Source organism: Falco biarmicus, chromosome 3, assembly GCF_023638135.1.
Source record: "Falco biarmicus isolate bFalBia1 chromosome 3, bFalBia1.pri, whole genome shotgun sequence".
Lineage (NCBI taxonomy): Eukaryota > Metazoa > Chordata > Aves > Falconiformes > Falconidae > Falco > Falco biarmicus.
Window position 1 is genome coordinate 87,347,128 of NC_079290.1, and position 15,506 is coordinate 87,362,633.

At 44.3% G+C, this 15,506-nt stretch overlaps 1 long non-coding RNA gene across 2 annotated transcripts in view; it reads right to left on the reverse strand.

Moving 5' to 3' along the window:
* The window catches only part of LOC130146671 (uncharacterized), a 50,205-nt gene that overhangs the window by 12,455 nt on the left and 22,244 nt on the right, over positions 1-15,506 (reverse strand). For both annotated transcript variants that reach the window (XR_008820980.1, XR_008820981.1), the window contains exon 3: positions 2,757-2,832. This is a non-coding gene — a long non-coding RNA (uncharacterized LOC130146671). The remainder of the gene's footprint in view (positions 1-2,756; positions 2,833-15,506) is intronic.

Below are 15,506 nucleotides of genomic sequence, written 5' to 3' on the forward strand. Positions count from 1 at the left end.
GTGTGTTTATATATTTACCTATTATAGTAGCAGTTCCTTTGGCCATCTGAAAATATGCTGAGATGAAAGAAAATTAGTATATTTCATACTTTCTCTGAATAGTATTGATTACTTCACTACATAATGTTTGTACTGTCACTGATGGGTTTGATGGCTTTTTTTTTTATTTCACTAAAGTTTCATTTTGCAGCAAAAGCAATTTTCAAAATGGCAGCTTTTCCCACAGAAGGGAACATTTATTTACCATCAAAACTAATGTGCTGCACTAATAGTGTCTAATCACATTCAGCTGCCAGGACAATTAATTTGCCCACTGCCTGGCCATGGCAGTCCTTTTTCCTGCTGGTCTACAGGGCCTCATTGTACAACCTTCCCCTTGCAGTGGAATAAGTCATCAGGCCTCCTTGCTGGGAAAATCAGGTACTATTTCTCTGCAGTCCACAGCAGCCATTTTTTGACTCCAATGGGATGGAAAACCATGGCAGCAATAATGTTAATTTTCACATTAATCCTTGCATAGGAAATCTAGAAATATCTCCAGAGGGTTGAGCAGCCTGGTTCTGAACAGCGTATTCATGGGGTTAGTGGATGGTGGCAGTGTACCTCCACCGGTCTCCCCCCCAGTGGTCTCTCATGTTAGCGTTTGGTCCAAACAAATCTCAGAAATGAGAGCTCGAGAAGATCTGTACAGTCAGTGTAGTGGGAACAGGATCTTTGCTGAAGGCTTGCCTGTGATGCCTGATTCCTAGAAGCCAGGTGACGCAGTCTAAGTCTCCACCTGGAAGTCTAACAACTAACATTCTAATCTCAAAGCCAGGTCTTACCTAACACTGTCCCATGCTGTAACATATATGATCACAGCTCTGGGAATCCCCCTGTTAATTTCTACCACTGTTCCTGTGCAGTAAGCCCCCCTCCTATGCTGCGTAGCCCATTTGGTGCTTTCTGATGCTCTGGGATGTGATTTCAGGATGCTTTGGTATCCATTCAATCCTTCCTGTGCTTTCAGATTTATAACCATTTCTCCCCACTTAACTCTTAATATTCTTCATACAGACCACACATGAAAACTCTGCTGTTTTATTCAGGAGTGGTTGTCTCTGGCCATACTTCTGCCAAATGAAACACCAGCAGCATAACGATGCTGTTGCATAGCTTCAGTTTTCATGCTCTGACAAGGTTTTTAGTACTCCGGATTTGGACTAACATATTTGCATTTCTAGATGCTTTCCTTATTCTCTCTTTTATTTCCACCTCTGTACAGCTGTTATCTATTATTACCAGGTTGCCACAGTAACTGCATTCCTCAACACTCCTGATTTGTTCCACTCCGATTGTCATATGAACTGTGTTTGTTTTCACTGTTGCCAAGATCTTTGTCTGTCTTTGTTGAAACTTTTGTCCTTATCTTCTCCCCTTTATCAGCAGTTTGGAAGCTTTTGGCTGCATGTCATGGGGCAAGAAAGAAGAGAGGAACCCCCTTCTCCAAGGCCCTATATTCACATTTCTCATTGAAAATACTGCTGTTTTCGGAGTCAGTTGGCTCTTACACATCCTTCTCCACAGGGCATCAAGTATTCCACATATCTGACGATCCTCTAAGGAGCAAGACTATCTCTTCAGCCTGGTGCAGATCACGTCTCTCCTCAGGACCGCTCTGAGTGTGAGCTTTAGCAGACTCCCCACCCCAGAGACTGTGGTCTGCAGTAACATCCCCTTGCACAGCACTGGACAACCTCAAATCCTACTGCACACCAGTGCACCCTTCCTGAAACTGTTAAACGCCTGCGAGCTCTGCTAGGGGATCTCCTCTTCGCTCTCTCAATCTCTATGTTTTGCTGCCCTCTCCTGCTCAGCTAGGAACCTTTCGATCCTTTCAAACAGGGGACTGCAGACCCCCCCCCGGAAATTATAGGCTCCCTCATATGTACGACAGGTCTTGCCAGAGCAGAGCTCCCTGATGGAAGCTAAGCAGCAGAGGCAACAAGCAGGTACAGGGTATTGGTGGAGACCGGGATTAACACTTCCCAAGTATCTGCTCTGGAAAAATCTTGGAAAAAAACAACTGCAGAGCAAATGCTCTGCGGAAGTAGTAATGAAATGCTTCTACAGCTTGACCCTAGTGGAAGCGCCGACGGGAGCATTTTCCAATACCCATGTTTGCCCTCAGAGCAGTGAAGAGGTTTCTCTCCCCTTTTCGCCCATCTTGCTGTTTTCCTTTTAATTTGCCAGAGCTCGAGGGCCTGGTGGTGGGGAGGAGGACAGAGACGTGCTGCCAGCATTGCAGCCACCATTGCAGTGGAGCCTCTGAGCTAACACTTTGGAGCTCGCATCTGGCCCCCAACTTGCTCCTCTCACCCAGTACTATCAGCAGCAAGGTTGGTGACTGCAACCACCTAAAATGCCTGGGAAAAAAAACCCTTCATGCCTGGGAAGCACCCAGCTGCCAACGTACCTGCCTCAGAAGTCTTGTTGTCTACCAAAGCGGGGTTTAGTCTCCATTTCAAATGTTGCTAGAGTGATTTCATGGTGCTTTTACTGATTTGTTTATTAATGGCCTCACTGCGCTGCAGAACAAAAACCTTAGGGATGAAATAGAATCCCAGCACCAAGGGCTAAACTGATGTCCAAGCATCAGTACTGGAGCCACTTCCTCACATTAGAAATGGTCAGAGACAAGAGGAGACTGGGGCTGGGTTTAGTGGATTTGCTCACTTTGTCCCTGAAGGGAAGGCAAATGCCTTCCTCTAACTCACCGTTTGCAATGGGGTGCTAGGACATCCCATGGTAATGCAGCCAGCTGCGTCATTTTCTCCAAAGTGTTTTCCCCACCTCAAAAAAGATTGGCAAAAATTTATACTTGCAATATGTAATTCACAGTTTCCTTGTATGAGTCATTAAGTTTTCTCTCTATGGAGCCATGGTAGAAATGCCAAGCAAGATACCACTGACAGCAAAAGATAGAATTAAATTATTTTATTAAATAGCATTCTCCTTCAGCAGTAGACCATTTTAATGTAAATTTTTGGAAAGCCTAACTTGACTAAACAGTCAAAGAAAATATCTACATCTTCTCACTCTGAGAAAGGACCAACTAAACTAATAATTGGTAACACTGAAGGTGTACATCCAACTTCCATTAAGAAGACCAAACAAGCAAAGGTCGCTGTCCTACACGGAATATAATTCCTAGGGGACTAACACAGCCATCAGGTGGTGCTTGTTCCACACAAGCAAAGAGGAGAGATGAAGGCCAGGGTGGTACTCTAGATACTGCACAAACGTGGACATAGGCATGAATGTTGAGATAAAAAAAGTCACAGAGAAAAAAGCTAAAGAAGATGGCCTTGAGAAATCATCTAATGCAACACGTACCAGCTTTTGATAGAAGAGTTGATTGAGGAAGAAAGAATGACACCAGCCAATACAGAATGAAAATATACACATGGTAAGAGTTGGCTGAAAGCTCTATTCAAAGCATACGTGGAGAAATACATAGCAGGAAAAGGGATATATCCAAGACAGAGATGGTGGACAAGTTACCCACATGCTCAGTGCTCAGAGATGTGCGGCAGGTGAGCTGGAGCAGTCGGTATCACGTAGAGGATTTTATAAAGCCTGGCACCAGGCTGCAGCCAGGGAAGAACTGACTTCTCTGGGCAACCAAATTACTCCAAATCTTTCCCAAGAATGCAGTCCCTTACAGTGTTGTCAATGTCTGGAGTTAGTAGTGCTGAGGAATTCCCTGAAGGGACAAAAACCAAACCAAACCAAACCAAACAACAACAACAAAAAAAAAAAAGGCAAAACCAAAACCCGTAAAAGCTGGCATCAGGCAGAAGGTGTATAAAGGGCTGGGGAAACTACTGACAAAAACCAGTTTTGTTTTCAATTAAGATACTAACATTTACACTGAAACTTTGGGACACAGGAGAATGGAATCAACTGAGCCTGTAAAAGCAAAATAGGCCACATTATTTGACAGCACTCTTAAAATAAATTTTGATGGTCATTTAATTATATCCCCTTGGCTGAGTCAGGAAAACAGAACCTTGCCTTACTATTACCATTTCACATTGTTACGAAGGTCTTTGATTGGGTTCAGTAGATGGTCTTAATGGGATCTGTCAAACAATAGGATAATCCTAATTTAAATGAGAAAGCTATCTCTCCCAAAACCACGTTTTTTTGATAAATGACTCTTTCATTTAGATACCAGCGTAGCAAAGCATTGAGTCATGTGTTCAAAATATAATGGCTTACATGATTAACACAGAATTAACATGGGGAAGGTGTAATATATTTAAGAAAAATCTCTTTATTCCCCAGAAAGAAAAGAAGGCTGGGATAGCAGGATTAGTATTTACTGGCAGCTCTATAGCAACTACATCCACACACAATATAGATTATTTAAATTCCACTGCCCTCCAGTAAGGTGGGGGTCCAGGCAGCCTAGGACCATAGATCATATAGAGTTGCCTAAAAATGTTACTCTGTTGGAAGAAAATTCCTTGATAATCTTATCAAAATTATTACCAGAATGAGCAATTTCTTCCAACACAGTTAGAACTTGGGCGTAAAATCAATCAAATCAGTGAAAGCAGAAAGGCACATTTGTCAAAGCAGCATTACCAGCAAGGAGGCATATTATAGCAAAAGTGCAGAAAACTGCACTTTCTCTGCTCAGAAAAGCTATAATTTGGCAAAGAACTTCAGCATGTGCCTAAATTATAAAGTATATTACATATGATGGAAATCAAGCAGTGAGGTTATTATTCCCCGGAATGGTGTAACTTAATTTCCTCCATTTGGCAATTAACAGAGCATGGGAAAAAAATACCTTAGGAATCCAAGAAGAAATATATCCAGAGAAGTGGTAATACGAGTCTGATTGGTACAAGACTTTTGGCTATGATGTCCAAACCTCACAAAGCTTGTACAGCTGTATCCATTACTGATTCACCTGCAATTGAACACACTACAGATCTGCCAATATACCGGAGTGCCTTAGGCCTTTTTGGAAACCCATTCTACATGAGAAATAAGAAAATCCAGGCTTCTGTTATTTATAATTCAAAGCAGAGTCTCTAGAGCTTTGTCAAGGCTGAGAAATGTTCATGCTTCAGGGCATGTGGTAACCTTCAACTAACAGAGGTCGAGAGGAACACCTCCTCGCTGACAGATTATCCCATGATGGCAGGACTACCCTATAGCATCTCAAGGTATGTTCTATGGGCTACTGTTAAAATCAATTAGCTGACCCTGTCTGGTCAGTCCTCTGTCCCTGGCCACCAGGGGCATCTCCACAAGGATCTTAATGTATATTAGTGATGGCACATCAGCTTGTGATAGGATCCCTGGGATGGTCCTTGCTTCTTCCCCAGGCAAATGCAACCCATCCAGGGGCTTTAGTGCCTCTGTGCAATGGATGTTGGCTTTCAGGTTAAACCTGAAGGGTGACAGGCAACGTAGCTGTACACTGGGAATTGCAACTAGAACTGGGAATGTGAGGAGGACACCATAACAGAGAGGGTACTCAATGAAAGCGGTGTGCTTTCAGCCAGAAGAAAAGAAAGGCAATTTGGTTTGTACTTTGTCTTTTCAAGTCAGCCCTGGAGCAACCTTATGACAGTCAAGAGTGTTATGCTGTGACCTTTGGACTCAGCTCTCACTGGATATGTCCCTACCATCATATAACTCAGCTTCCCAGTCACCTCCAGGACTCTGGTCCCTGAACATTCTCAGATGCACAAACAGAAGTTCAGTTGCAGGCTATTTTGCAATAAACTAGTCAGTCTTCTCCAAAAACATACCTGGTTTGCCATAGGCAGATTTTAATCTAGAAGTCTTGCTCAGTGAGCAATGTAGATGAGATTTCACCAGGTCCAGCTCTTCCTTACAGTGTGTTCAGTGTCCCAGCTGGCTTTGCATCCTCCACAGTGCAAAGCCCAGTGCAGTGTGAAAGCAATTGCTCTCCTCTGGAGGAGACAAGTCCTGATCACCATGGAGGAGTAGTGGGCATAACCAATGAGACAAACAGGGAAAGGGATGAAAGAATAGCAGTAAACGGTTGAGAAAACAGAGGAGATAATGTGATGAAAACCCCAGACCTTTTCAGTTCTCTATCTTGAGCGTATTATTTCCACTCAACACAGTCCCACTGTAAAGCACCCAGTTCCCAGTTACAACCCAGCACTGCAGCCAGCCCCTTTCCCCAGCATGCCAACACCCTACCTCACCTGCAGAAATGATGGCCAAATACTGCAAAGCTGAATTCTTCAGGGCCAAAATTTCTCCTGGAATGGTTACAGCTATGCTATGCTCTAGTCTGTTCCAGTAGAGCTGTGTGGAGCTTTGACAGAGGAAATTTGGGCCCAGTCCTCGAGAGTTCATGAACCTTTCAGTAAAACTGGCTCCTGTTCCAAAAAATCCTGGGCTGATGTCCAAGAAAAACTTCAGCTCCAAGAACATCCTGCTTTGCCATAGCTCTTCTGCATCTATTCACCCAGCTCATGCCAAAAAATGCTAGATGCTGTTTTCATCTTTAACTGCACACACAAAAGTGGTAAGGGATCCTGCTATCAGGAAGACAAGTGAAAACAGGGGGGCCAGTTGTCTGCTAAAACCAGCTAGAAGGATCCTTTCTTGTCTCTAGTATATGGTATAACGAGTGGGTGTTAGTTCCTGCAAAATTACCGTTGCATTCCTGTGGAATTATATACTATACCACATCTGTTCTTGCACTGAATATTGAGGAAAAGGGAAGGAGAAGTTGTTGTGCTTTTCTTCCCATTCCACAAGCAGAAGGGCATTTGGCTTTTCGTATTTGTTAACCTATTCTGGGAAAGTGACTTTCAGACACATGGCATGAACCCAGGGAGCCACAAATAGAAAAAGAGACTTGATGGTATATGCCCTCGTAGACAATAGTTGTGCTCAGGCATTGTTAGAACAGGCACAGCCATTGCTGCCAGGCTTCACCTGCTCCCCACGCAGCCCAGAAATGTTCTAGTGTTCCATCCCTAGCCCTGCAGCGGTGCCGAACCACCAAGACCTCCTAAGGTATCTGACATCTTCTTGATCACTGTAGGAGATAAGCAGAGAGGACGGACAACCCAACCTCTCCAGTTGGCTTCTGGGACTCTGTCATGTAGCCCAGCCAATGCCACCCTGATGCCACTCTGTTGCATCCTGTCCTGCCTGTGGACTATCTCTGGCACAGTTCCAGCTCTCCAGTGATGTGTGAAATATCCACAGTTTTCAACTCACAGCCATATATAGTGTCCGGTATGCTGCAGGTAGGAGCAGGAAGGTTTCTACCCTTGAACAGAGCGCACCCGAAGTCTGGAGTCCCCTTGCATCTGTGCTCTTTCAGGAAGAGGCGAGGCGTACTCAGGGGACTTAGACACCCTGCATGCAACACTGAAGGGTAGAGTGCTCTGTGCCAGCATTTGAATTTCTTGCAACCACAGGGCGCAGCAAGTGGCTCAGGGGTTTACAAAGCACTGGTGTGTCAAAGAAACAACTATGTAGATTTTTTTCATGTATGGTCAAACGGGGTTAGACAAGGTTAGAGAAGCATGCTGCTATCATTTGCACTGCATTCCTGTCTATTGCATGCTCAATGAACAGTGGAACTCTGGCCCTGATATATGTGCTAAATGAGTAGGACAGCACTAGAACAGCTTAGTGTATCACTATACAGTCTATAGCACTGACACTGATTTTCCTTTCAAACAAGAAGGAATAGGGGAAATCTTGGTTTCTGCCCCTGCCACCTCCAGGAATTTCCAATCATCCACGCAGAGAAGCTTGTTGTCACTACTTTGCAAATTACAAAGGAAGCAAAAATCCTTCTGCTGATTTGACACACAATGCCAGCTTTCTGAAGAGCAGGTTCAGGTCTTCATGCCACCTCCCATTCCCTCTACGGTACAGCTCTGAGAAAGTTGCTTGATCTCTCTGTGTCCTTCAGATCTGCCTCTGTAATATGAAGTTAATGCTGCTGACCCAGAAGGCTCTTGTAAGGTGAAAGTTCCTCACTTATCTCTGGTACCACACAGAAGGAACCAAGAGAGAGTTTAAGGAGAGGAGAAGAGGTTTATTTTCAGCTCTGCTTCTTAATTGGATAAGCTATTTGCAAGTAATTGTGAGGAAAACACTCAAGTGTCTCTGAGTGGGGTGAATGAGGAGAATTCCTCTAATTTGCATGTCATTGTCACTAACTGAGATAAATAAGCTTTTCTCTTTCTTATCAAATTACTGTGAATGGTGGCCAAACTGTGCAAGAGCAATCTGTCCTGGGTATAGACAGATAGCACGTGTGCTTAGCACTAGCAGGGCAAATGATTAATGAGAACTTCCTTAAGGGCTACCTTTTAGCTACAGTTATCACCTAATACCTAAACTAATGTGTAGCTAAAGCCTGAAAGTTTCACCTGTTTGTTTCATGAAAAAAGTTTTCTTCCTCCAGCCTCCCATCCAGTCCCACTTACAAACTCCAGTCCTGATGGAGATTTACCCAATAATGGAACTGGGAGAGGTTTAAGCCCGTTTACAGCCCTGATACCAAGGTCCAGAAGAGTCAATGCAAAGTGCAAGATGAAGAGTAGGTCTGATCATGAGCATGATCTGGCCAGGTCCATACCGGAGGTGGCTAGACTGAATGTAGCCCAGGCCCAAAGAAGACTCATCATGATTACAAAAAGCCAAGTTCAGATACCTCCCCACGGGCTGCACTTGGCCCAGGCTGCATCTGCCCATGCTGCATGAATGGGCACTTAGACCTCTCATAATCCTCTACACACATGAGACCCATTTGCATTTCAGCATTCACGAAAGCAATGTAAATAGTGGCTGAGGTTGGACCCACACGCAGGCTGAACTAGCCACGTGAACAGACCCTTGATGACTGCATATGATTTTGGATCGGGATCTATCAAAACCAGCCTGGAATAACAGAAAACCTAGAGTCTTCCCAGTCACCTGACATCACAGGTAGCACTCAGGTTTAGGATATCCATGTGCAGGTGTTGGCATATACCTGTGTATAAGTGTATGAGCTCCCATTAAAATCAACTGACACTATGAGCTGCACTCAGTGGTTTAGACAGAGGTCTCTAGTGCCATTTTAGACACACTAGCCAATCCTATCTGGCTTCAACTACAGCTTCAGCTAGGCACAGCTCTCCTGTACGGCCTCTGTTCTCCCTACTAACCTCATGCAAAGAGTTTGGGTACCATGGGCTATGTCAAATGGCACTAGAAGCCCATAAAATCCAGTCCTTCCACAGTGCCAGCTGAGCCCAGAGGATGACTCACTCTAATGCCTTCGATCCAGGAAGAGGTCAGTCACTCGTAAGTCCTGTGCTATTTATATCTGGCATATATAGAGATTTTTGGATGCCATCAGGCATCTCAGATAGCACTGGGCATTTGTGTTTGGCAAATGAATCCTACTTTTGTGCTGTCATTTGCACTAGCGAAAGAATAACATAAAATGTTTCCAAAAAGGAATCATACCCAGCGTCAATGTAAATGACCTCATGAGGTACAATGCAGCTGGTAAACAAATCCATCCTTTTGGGTCAGTTATTGTTTCTCTGAGCAAAATTCCTACCTGACATTTTAAGCTTGCAAGTCTGCATTAAATAATAGCATCTCACTTAACTCATTTTACATTTATATTGCCTTTTGCATGTGTTTGCCGCATAGGACGCTATCCGTGCTTCTTGCCAATAAGCCGTCCAAAGAAGCAGAACAACATTAATGATCAGGAAAAACAAAAGCTAGTCAATAATAACCTCAGTGGTAATTTCATGATGAGAAATTCACTCGCGCCTTTATTTGTGCCTGGGAGCTCTCGTTGTTCTTATTAGGAATCCTCAGGCATGAAAAGTGGATGTGATTTCTAATTTAAATAGAGTTTGTATAACCCTCCAAAAATGAATCTTCCTGAAATGATTAAGCAGGAATCTAACACTGCATTTTGAAGAGTGCTGCATGTTCTGAATAATGTTGTAGGTGCGTAGTGGAATGGGGGAGACAAACACCCCTGCCCTTCACGGGACAGAAAGGGGACCCCTTAACCATGCCTTACAGACTTCACACAGCTACACGTTGACACAGAGTGGACAGAGGATCTGTGCTTCTGGAGCAAGAGCACAGAGAGTTTTCCCTGAGGTATCCCAAGAGATCATCAGGGCAGCAAGCTGCTGACCTACAAAGGATCAAAGGGATGCCAATGACACGGACGTTTGGTGGGACATGCTGTACAAACACAAACATCTGGAAAAGATAGTGACACCCGTAAACCTAGAAACTTTTTCCAGGCTGGTAGGATTGACAGTTAGATATGAGCCTCACTACTTCAATGAGTAAATGGAGTTCAACTGTTGCAAGTTAGCAAAAGACATTTCTTTCTCTGACATTACATATCAAACCCTGCTACAGAACTCAGGTGGACATGCATCTTGGTACCCTTTAGACACCACAAAGTGTGGTATCTCTCTCACTTACCAGAGAATCAATCAGGTACCAACAGCCCTGTTCAAAGGACTCACGCACCCTTAGATATGGCATAAAATATGAATTATCTTGATCTGTTGATAAGGTTAAAGCAGGAAATAATATATTTATTTGAAGACAGACTTGCATGACTGGACCAGAGTCACAGGAAACTTTGATGTCAGATTTTATCACAGTTTTGCAGAACAAAGATCTTCCTTAGCTGTAGCAGCATCTCAGATAACTTGTCTCTTCTCCTTTCCTAAGTGAGGTGGAACCTCTATCATCTAAAATTGGCATTGCCCAGTCTTGCTCACCTCGTCTTTATGGTCATTTCCTTCCTATTTCCTATCATCAGTGCTGCATTTGTACCTGACTTAGCACATGTTCAGCCTCAAGCTCCTTGTGTCTGCTACAGCTGCCTAAAAACACATCTGTAAACCTCCTGAATGTTATAAGAACTATTAAACATAATTTCTTGCTAGAGTCATAATTGCCTTCTCTCTGTGACAACACCACCGTGTAGTACCCGTCAGGAGCAGGGAGATTAAATGGTGTCACACTGCACACCTCCTGCACAATGACTGAGAATTCTTTCTACAATGTTTTTTTTTATTAATTGTCCCTCAGGTATAAAAGAGTGATGCAGTGCTGCTGTTTGTGCCAGTTTCTGTGACAACTCTGCATCACTCACTGAATTTTCTGCCAGCAGAAGTGACACTAGTGTGAAGACAGATCTCAGTAAGCAAAACCCACCCTGATGAGCTCTTCTGGAGACCAGCATCACCTTCCCAAAGAGCAGGTCCGTCCTGAACTGGGCTGTGCTCAACACAAGATGTCCCCCAGTGCTGCACACAGCCCTGCATCCATGTCTGGGTGACATACGCTAAGGTACAAGCTCATGTCCCTCCTCTTGCATGGCCATCAGTAGGGTCCTCAGGTGCAGCAGTCAGGGGTCACAAACTGGGGGCATGCCAGGGTAGGCAGTGGTAAGGAGCGGTGGGTGCTCCTCTCCCTTCCTGCCACCCCTCTCAGTCAATTCATCTATTTAGCCTCAGGAAGGCCAAGTACATATTTTAGTACATTTGATTTTTTTTCAAAATCACTCTGTTTACTCATACAGGGAGGACAAGGACACAGGGATTTGGGCTGTCTATAGCAGAGGGGCTGTGTTTGGGAAAGCAGAGTCTCTGCAAAGGATTTTGAGATCAGAGCAATCTTCCACGTCTAAATAAATCCTTAGGTGCATGAAGAAGTAAGCAGGACTAAGGAGGGGTTTTAACCTCTGTACTGTAATCCCATACACAGTTCTGGGTCACAAAGGTTGAAAAATGTTTTAAAACCTACATTAAACATTACTCACACTGTTCAAGAACTATGGAAAGGTACTTTTGTGAAGGTTCTGAGGAACTGATTACTGATCAGATTCTTACAGAGAAATATGTAGATATTAACGAGTTATTTCACAAAGTAGAGAAAGAAATCTCCATAAGCTGGGTTGTCAGTTGATATACCATTTCCTCTTTCAACCTTGCTTTTTTTAAGCAAGATTATTACCCAAAGAACCAGTGTACCTTCATATAAAATATAAAACCAAATCCTCTACTATATTCTCACCAGCAAAAATATGCTTAAAACACTACACTTCTGATCGTGTGGCAGCATTCAGAGCTCTGACATGGCAGAAATAACTGCAGACGAAGACACTGATGGAGTGTCAGGAGCTTGTAGTGAAGGGTTTGCAGACTGTCTCTGAGATTCAGAAGGGTGAGCAGGTCTCCAGCATATGGCTGAAGCAATTGCTTTCACTTCCTTGTTTCACAGAGCAACTCAGGATACCAAGCATGGCCTCATAACACAGCAGGGGAGAAGTCAGAGCATAAAAACCCCGTTCCCCTTTTATCTCAGAAAGTGAGAACACATGGTTTGCAGAGTCAGCATCAAATGGGCATTAGTGACCTAAAAAGCAGGTCATTTCCAGACCCATCTGTTATGCTGGAGGTTAAGGTGAACTTGAGGGAGTGCTGGCTGAGGGCATGAAAAAAACCAGCTTGAAATCAAAGGCCCAGTATTGCTGGATTTCTTTGTCCCAGGACAAGACAGTTCCTGGCAGCAAGAAATCTTTCAAGTGTACTAGCAGGTGAATGAACCCCTTCTGCTGGAAATAATTTTGTCTTATAACATAGGTGAAAAATTATCAATTCCGTGACTGGATTGATGCCAAAATCCACTTTAATGACAGGTGAAAAATCCTCAGAAAAGAATTATTATCTCCATCGTATACTGAGGGAAACTGTGGCAAGGAAAGGGACTGCTGGGAGCTCAGAGGGGCAGGAGCTGGAGCTCCAGGGGTTTGTGGCTGACAGTTTCTCTGAGTGCCTATGCATCTTTTGTGGCCCAGAAGCTTATAGTACATACTAAACTTCCAAGCAGAAAGAACAAAAGCAGTTAAAATTTTTTCATCAAAATGGCTCAAAGAGGGGACAGTTCCCAGAGATCTGAACTTTCCAGTTTGCAGAAAAAGCATCTCTTCAGCAAATCTAAATCCCCCTTTCTTCCCTTTCCTCTCTCTGGCCCCCACCTCCTCCAGTGAACAACTTACCAGGACCCCATAAAGCCAAGTGAAAATGCCATGTTTAAGCAGATTAATGTACATCAGTGCTAGAAGTGTGGAGGTCACCTCTGAAGATTGCACTTCTCTAGACGGCAATCCATTGTTTCAATGCTGGAGCACTTTTGCCAGTATGCAAAGGCCTGTGAGCAAAGTCTGTTACTTAAATTTCACCTACCACAGCACATGCAATAGGACTCCTTACATCTAAAAAGCTTTGGGTATACACTGGAGTGTGAGAGAGGCAGGAGCTACTTCCATCCAACCTCAAACACATTCAGGCCAATTTGATACTAAAGCCTTCCTCCTCATCTAAGTGATTCTGCACTTAGGGTCATACAGGTCATAGCCATGGACTATGACACAGGAGGTCCAACAAATTATGAAGGGAATACTTGCAATTAAAAACACAAAGAGATCATTAAGTTACTCATGAGTCAGAGCTGGGAATAGTTAATACAGCAGCAGCAAAACCTCTGGGTGCAGGTTAGTGAATACTTATTTGATAGGCTCCTCCAGTTAGAGCATACCAGCATGTCTCAGACAGGGCCTGGGCAGGACAACAGTTACCAGCTATTCCCTCTGTCTTCTGGTAGGTACAATGGAGTTATGAGGCTCTGGAACATGTTTTGACTTCTGGATGAACATCAAACTCCTGTTCCCATGAGGCAGTATGTACCTACTCCACATTAAGATAGTATTTTCTTCCCTGCAGAGCTAGGCTTGCTGGACCCAAAAGCCCTTTTCTGCTGCAGCTGTGTGGTTACTCATTGTCCCTGGTCCGTAGGATGCTCCTGGGGACCAAAGTGTCCCTTATACTCCAGGGTGGCACAGCAGGGACTTAAAAAGTAGAGAAAGACTCCAGTCCCCCTGCCTATCCCTTAAGGCTTCAGATCTCCCTGCTCAATGCCAAAGTGTCATGGCCACGCGATCTGTGGCACTGTGCATTAGGCTGTCACCCAAAAGACATGACACAGGAGAAGGGGAGACAGGGACATACACAGTCAGTGGTTCCCTCTCTCCTCCTTCCAAGCTGGGAGTTTCTGAAAGCTGTGTGGGTAAAATCAGGCAATAAGACTTTGTAAATAAATTTTCCTATGGGGTGGACCTGGGCGTTGTGGTTAGATAGCCACTGGATGGGACCCATGCAGCAGTTTTTGAGTTCTCATTTACCATGTCCCTCTGTTTCTGCCACGCTGCAATGGCCACCCCACAGCTGTTTCCACACATGTAGGAGTGGGCTGGGGCAACTCAGAGATGAGCCTTGGACTTCTACCTCTAAGTCTCTAGCTCCGTCCTTTTCTGATGAAAGGTTAGTGCTCGAAAATACAACAGCAAATCATGTTGTTATTTCTGGTCCCCTCATCTCCATCGCTGCTGGGAAACTTCTTATTTTGCTTGCTGGTTTTTTAAACTCTGTCAGAAGATTCTGAAGGAGTAGTTTCTCTACTAACCCTGAGCAATACATGCCATGCTACCTACCAGGGCCTCCCTTTTACTCCCTGCTTACCCCTCCCAGCCAGTTGGACTGGACACATGGCCAGCACCAGGTCTCCGAGCAGTGCCATTCTACATGGTCTCAGTCCTCCCCATTACAGCACAGTTGGGTTTACTTTTCTTCTGTGCCATCACGCAGGTTCAGTACCTCTAATGTTCAGTACCTCTAAAGTTATCTCTGTTCTTCTGTTTCAAAGACAACTTTGAAGAATCAGGAGAGGATAGACACGGTAGAGTGGAGGAACCCCTAAAACTGACAGTTTACTAGGGTGCACTGGGGAACTCTGGATAAAGCATCTTATCACCATACTATTACTGCAGCCCACCCTGTGTAACATATAACACACCACACAGTCTTGGTAGAAATGTGGTACCACACTAGAAGCCAGAGAGTTCACAAAACACGGATATAAGTAGTGTCCTCTCTACCATCTCCTATGAGCAGATCAGTGGTCCATTTAAAAGAAGTTCAAGCTCAGTAGAGGGCTGAGAAGCTAATAAAGGCACAATAGCCCCCACCCATTCAAATACCCTGCTCCAAGAAAAGCAGCCTGTAGTGTCTGCTATCCCTGGGGCTGTGGCTGACTGATGTTGAGCAGTAGGCTGACTGCTGTTAAGCACACTGGGACAACAGCCCCTATCTCCAGGGTCTGAGGTCCACCTCCCACAGCTAGATATCACCATACTTCCAGCCCAATGCTCAGACTTGTCCAAGCACTGTTGACTGCAATGGCAAGCAAAACAACCTGGGGAGAGATGCCTGCATTATAGATTCAGATCAACCTCACACATTGTCTCCCCTTCTTCATTCCCAAAACAACATGCCAAACGTCTTCAGTTACACTGCAAAAATAACAATACCGGATGCCTTCTTCATACTCCTTCTGTTATA